The sequence below is a fragment of the Malurus melanocephalus genome, unplaced genomic scaffold (assembly GCF_030028575.1).
Source record: "Malurus melanocephalus ecotype Western Australia unplaced genomic scaffold, MMel_1.1 scaffold_1068, whole genome shotgun sequence".
Lineage (NCBI taxonomy): Eukaryota > Metazoa > Chordata > Aves > Passeriformes > Maluridae > Malurus > Malurus melanocephalus.
In genome coordinates this window covers 75,729-82,382 of record NW_026624300.1, presented here as the reverse complement: position 1 = coordinate 82,382, position 6,654 = coordinate 75,729, and positions in this window count along the sequence as shown.

Sequence of the window (6,654 nt, the reverse complement as noted above, 5' to 3'; positions counted from 1 at the left end):
TATCATCGATTTCACTACTGTTGACAATAAGCTCATGGAAATCAGTTGCCAAATCCCAGCTGGGTCTTGCAATACAGAGTTGGAAGCCTTCTGACAAGATATGAAGTGTTGCATTTCTGGAAAGCAGAAATCAAAACTCTTGTGGATTGGATGGCCTCATTTGCTCTATAACTAATTACACCTGGTTTGGTTCTGCTACACGTTAGCAACATCTTTTGAAAACTTTGAGTAAAAAGAGAAAAATTATGTTCTTGATCAACAGMAGTCAGTACTTGGGAGTGGAGGATCTGCCTCACTTGAAGTCAGCACTTAGTGACCTCTGTTCCATGCAGATTTTGGTGGTGTTCTGGCTCTTGCTTATGCRCAGGAAATGGTATTTTGAAAGGGTGGAGTTCACCATGATACCTGTTGATACCTGCAGTCACACTGGAGAGGACAGGGGAAAGACCAAGGGTTCCACAGCAGCTATTCCTTACATCAGCTGATCATCCCCACCTCTTAGAGCAGAGCTTGAAACAGCCTCTCAGAGGGCCAGTGGATCCAAGGTGATCAGCTCTGAGGCTGTCCACTCCCAAAAAGCCAGTATCTGAGAAGGACTAATGTAGCAGCTTTCAGATATTTACAAATAATCCAAGAAATAATGCACACAAATATTGAACAAGTTTGTGCACTCACAGTTGAGGACTTAGAGCAGCTTAAACTTAGATTGGTGCATGCAGGACTGGATATAGCTGGGGTGTATGGAAGCAGGCCTGAAAGGGAATCAATGTGTTGTGTCTGGGAACTCTTTCTCTGGAGATGCAGACACCAGATCTACCAGGAATTCGTGTCCTCAGCAACACATTCCTAAATCTAAGATTCACTAAGATTTACAATTGCAGTGAAATGGGGTTGAGCTCTTCCCTGATGCCCTGACAGATATCTGCTGAGTGCAGGGCAGTGGGGTAGGGGTGTATGGAGGGATGAAGCCAATTCACGGTGGGGGAGCTGTAACAGCACTTGGGCCCATCCCACTGCTGGTGRGTGGCTGTGACCCTCTAGGACCTGTTGCCCCTGGGATCTCCTGGTGGTGCTTGTCTGCTGAGCTCTTACCTTCGCCTCTGACATCAGTAGCTGGTGCCTGAGCTGGGGGAATCGAGCTTCCCAGGGGTCAGGGTTCTTCCACTGCCTCTTTCTTACTATTCCCTGACACTGAGAAATGGCCCAGACTCCGACCAGAAGGGTGTCAGTGTCTTGCACTGATTATCAAACCCTGCAACTCTTAGTCAGCAGATCCTGATTCATAATCAGGGATACCTGAACAGAAAAAGCCAAGGGCCTCTTTACTTCCTCTCCTTTCTGAATCCACCTGTCCGCTGTGCCCAGTGTCTCCAGAATTGCACAGGACACTGAGCCAGTCTGCACAGKGGGGACTGTATGCCTGGCAATGAGGAAGGAGGATGCTCTCCATGAGGAAGCTCTGTGATGGCTCTACCGATTTACCTCTGAGTGTGCCTGAGGCAGGACAAAGCAGAGAAAAGCAATTCTGCAGGCAGCAATCAGGAGCTGCTATTAATAGGAATGATTCTTACTGACCTGGAAACATCACCGATCCTGCGCAGGGATGCACTTCTTAYTCCACATTCCCTAAAGGAGCCTTGTTTTTGATGGAGATGGTTCAGTGCAACAGCCTGTGATTCATTGCCAGAGGCCTTTCTCTAAGCAAGCCCTCAGAGACACATTTCTGCTGGYTTGCAGCACGTGAGGCTGATCCCCGAGGGACTCTCCTCCACTGGGAAATAAAATTGCACTGAGCAATGACATGAAGTGTCATTACGMTCTTATGAATGGAGAGGTCTGCAGGCTTCCATGGAGCAGCATTTCTGATCAGGAGTCAGASCATCGAGGAAGGTTCTCATTTCAAAGGGCTTTTTTACAGTTACCTTAGGGTAACAATCTTTAATGACTAAAATAGAGTTGAAGGAAGGCTCCTGTCAGTAAGACTGATGCTAAAATGCTCCCAGCTTTGAGAAGTATCTTATTGGTTTAAAGGAAAAAAAYACAACCTGAACTGGGAGATGGACAGTAATTCCTTTGGTTGGTTTAAATTTGTGCTGAGGTTCCTTCTGMCTGAAACCCTGAATAGTTTAGGTTTAATTCTGGCAACTGAGCTTTTCAAATAGTCATAATGGTTTAGACCATGCATAGCATGGGTTCAGCTCAGCTCCATGAGAAGCCTTTTGTACAAGCCATTTATGGAAGAACACAGAGGATTTGCTTTTCCCATCAGAATACACTGCMGAGAGCAGTTGTGAGCTGTCTCGGGTGACCCCAGGGCCCACGACCAATTACTGCTCTGGCCCTGCACACTGGAAATGGGAAGGATTCACTTAACCTTTCCCCCAGAGACCTGGGGCCATTTTTCCTGTGTAGACCCATTTATTTCTGAATTACCACTCCCAGAAAGTGGGACTTACTTTAAGGTATGAAAACCACATTTTCTTTTCAGTGCTGTGTGAAATTTCAACTTCTTCTTTTCCCATAAACCTTGTGTAAAGCTAGTATCAGCCACTGTTTGCCAGTGCTATTTTAACGTCCTTCCAAGATCCTGGAAGTTTCTCCCCATGTACATGAAATCCTAGTGTCACCAGCACTCTTGAGTCATGTACTGGGAAGGGGAGGGAAGCAGAGCCAGTGGCTGGAAAGTACAGCAAGGGCCAGCCAAGGCAGAGCAGCTGCACATCCATGAGTGGAGAGTGCTCAGTGGGTTCCTGCTACCCTGCAGAGCCTTTGGACTCATCTGAAGAGTGGACAGGGAACTCCTAAACTGGGTCTGAGCTGGCTTCACTTTCTGGCTGCAAGACTCAGGCATGCTTTGCTTGGCCGCAGAAGGGTGAATTGTTGTAAAAAGTTAAAAACTWCTTTCAAAATAGTATTTATCAATGACCAGAAAGCAAAGGGACGAAACAGGAAGAACAGTGAGAGCAGTGAGATGATCTCCCCAACAAAGTGAGGTAGTGCCCCATGGAGCTTCAAGGYGGGGGGACATGAGCTCAGCTTTTCCTTCCCGATCACCTTTTGATACAATTGGCGGAGTGAAGTGTCACCAAACTGAATGTGMTTTAGGTGGTGGTAGCCCCTGTTGAAGAGAAGATATTCCCTTTGACAAATTGCCTTGAGAGGAATTGCCACTGAGAGGAACAAAGAGAATCTGGGCCACATCGCTCCTAGGGAAGGGACATGTTTCCTTGACAAACCCTCCACTGCCTCTGTGCAAACTGTCCTCATCATGAGGAGCTGCACCCTGTCCTGCTGGGCTGCACAAAGCCTCCCCTGCAGGAGGAGCCCATCCCTCAGGCCAGCTCTGTGGCTGCTATCTCTGTCCTGGCCCCTGCCATSCCTGGGGCAAGGCCCAACTTTGCAGCAGCCCCTGTGCCCCGTGGGGCTCCTCTGCCCCGTGCTCCAGCCCCAGCCCTTCTTTCCTTCCATCTGGAGCTGGTCACTCCTCACACTGGTCACTGGAGCCTCGGTCCTCCACAGAACCCCATGTGCTGCTGGCCCTGGGGAGGGATGGGCCTTTCCCTACCCCTGCCCTGTTGTCCCTCTCCTGTAAATCTTGCCTGTTCCTCTGTGTCAGGCATAGAAATTCCTCCTCTGCTCTCCCCTTCCCCACATCTCTGTATGCCCTCTCTTCTTTACTTTGTTCTTGCTTCTCTGCCTCTTTGCTCCTCACACCTGTCTAGTTTCTGCATTACATAATATGACTGAATCCTTCTTCTTTTAGAAATAATCTGAAACCTGATACCATTTAGCTTCCCASCTATAGTTCACCCTGCTTTCATCTGGAAAATTATTTTACATGCTRTACAGGCTGCCTTTTACCCATTTTGTTTCTAAACAGTTACCAAACCCTTGTGGACTTAGCACCAACTTTTTCCCAGCTGGTTCAATTCCCCAAAAAGAACATGAGGGACAGAAACCCATCTGTGCTCTGGGCAGTCACTTGGACAGCATGCAGGGATGGACTGGCTATTCACTCCCACTGACCCATCCCTCCAGTATATTCATTAATCACTAATAACTTGCACCTGTCATTGCCTGTTCCAACCCTGCTGATGCTCCTGTTTCTGTTGTCAGCYGGATGTGTTATTCTAACACAAACCTGATGAAGCCAGGAGTTACACRGGAAAATCAGGCTCATCGGCTTTCCTAGTCAGAGAAAAAGCAATTCTGCTTTGGAAGAGATAAAAAAAATTGTCTGGGGACTCCCATCCTTTCCTTATTTAACCATTCTCTGAGTCTCAGAGGTGCTGAATGCCTGTGAATGTGCTAACACACTGACACGAGGGACCGATTCCCTCCTCCCTCTGCTTTCCTGTCTGCTCCTCCTGTCTGTGACAGTCCCTAGCACTGGGCAAAAGGACATCACTGTGTATGTAACTCTTCCTGGTGCCTTAGGCAGGACCTGAACGTATCAGAGCTTCCTGTTTTGGGATGCAGCACCACAGCAAGCCCGGCAGAACCTGTATGTGGCCACAACTACAGCTGGAACTGGCAGCTGCCAAGTCCTTCAAAAGCTGCCGTCCATCAAAGCCTGGTGAGTCACTCCAGGCTGAGAGAACGAGGGCTTCCTTGAGTGTACATTTGACATGTTCAGTAGGATAGACAGCTGATAATCCATTTCTTCTGCCAGATACACAAATGATTTCTGAAGCTCTGTATTACCCCTGTCTGTGGACAGAGTCACTGAAACTTTCCCTCTTAGACCAGCTGCTGTGAGCAATTTCATTGCAAAGCCATATGGCATAGATCTTATGCAATTTTATTTGAAAATGATAKTCCTTTAGTTATGATAGTGCTTTATCTTCTGTGTTGCTGTTCCTCTGTATGTGCATGTTGGGCTCTTGGCACAGGAGGATGCATGTCCAGAGAACAGCCCTGTGAGAGCAKCGAGGGTGCAGCAGCCCCTCAGAGCCAAGGTGGGATAATGATCATCCCCAAGGGCTGCAGGAGCTGCATGACAAAAGGAACAACTCCACTCCGGTACTTGGTGAGAAATGAGGATCTGACTTGGAACTGAGGTGTTTTAAAGGGCAAGAATAGAGCCCCAGAGGGCTGYTCTGGGCGTTTTCATCCCTCCAGCCTCCAGAGCAAAGCCAGACTCCAGCTGAGGGGGAGCAGTTACACAAGTCAAACGTGTCACTTATCCATGAAAAATTATACACACCATCTCATACCAGCCACAAGCACTGGTTAGTCCATCACCTGGGGTGCTCTTACTTTCAGTGTCAATAAAACCAAACTCACTCGCTGAGACAGGAACTTGCACCTGACACCTCCTTTGGAGAGCTTGAAGGTTGGTCACTGCCTTTGGGGCCTGCAGAATTTGCTGGGTCTTGTGGAGGACTTGGATTTGGCAGGCAGAGGTGAGGTGATTGAAGGACAAAGTCTTATCACAGATTCAGGGGGTCTCCAGGATTTCATTCTGTTCCCRGTAAATTAGAGCAGGAATGAATTTCCAGACTGAGGGTGTGCAAAGCATTTGGCACCCAGARAAGACCTAGCAACTGGAAATGGAGGATACAATTAAAGAGCTTAAGAAGCCATTACAGAGGTCTTAACCCACTGCTGCATTTACACAGCTGTTTGTTCATTAAAGGAGGAATTTAATACAATAATAATGCAATGATAGTATCTGCAATTCTATGCATTAAAAGCCAAAACACAGTTTTCTGGAGTGATACAAACAGTACTCTCTCCAAAAGGGCCTTAGATCTCAGAGTTTACAGAAGACTGTTGCAAGGCACAATGTGCTCTGGGCATTACCACAATTTTCCCACTTACATTGTTGACCCCAGAAGTGAGAACAGCACCTGAGCTGTGAGGACACTTCTCTGCAGCCTGCATCCCCCTCCAGCCTCAGAGCCTTTATCCATTCTCACTAGGCACTTTTTCTGGGACAAAGCTCAGTCCCAAATCCTGGTCTTCAGGCAAATGTTGGAACTTTCTTAACTCCCTCAGGAAACATTTAATCCTTTTCACTTTTTCCCTGTTTTTAGAAAAAACTCACTACTGCATTTCATCATAATTTACTAGCAGTTTCACTGCATTTGAACTTGCTCTTCTGAAATCAGTTAATTATTTCATAAAAAAATTACACCAGATATTGCTGGGTGGTGTGCGAATGGTTTTTAAAATAATGCTTCTTTATAGAGTATTATCGATTAAATATTTGTAGCCACTGCTGATCTGCAAGATTTTGTGGAGGCGAATTGGGGAAGATTTCTGCACAGAACAGACATGATCATGTGTTCATGCACCACTGGCATTATTTATTTATTACTTCACTTGAGGGTCAGGAAGATGACTGTGGTTTATTAACAATGCAGAGACCAGACACTGCCCAGGTTGTCACTGCAGGGTGATGGTCCTGTATCCCTGGGTAAAGCCTCTGAGGGAAGGGAAGAGCAGGAAGGCTCAGTCAGGGTCAATGGTATTTATTAGAGATGTTCCTGTCTGACATCTAAAACACTTTGTGCATCACTTGGCTRAACCATTCCATATGTGCTAATCTGGCTTAAAGGCAAAGGGGAGGAGAAGGGGTTTCCTGAACATTTCTACTCCTGTTTGCACAGTGAAAGACACCCAGACGCCCATCCTCTGACCCCAGAGATC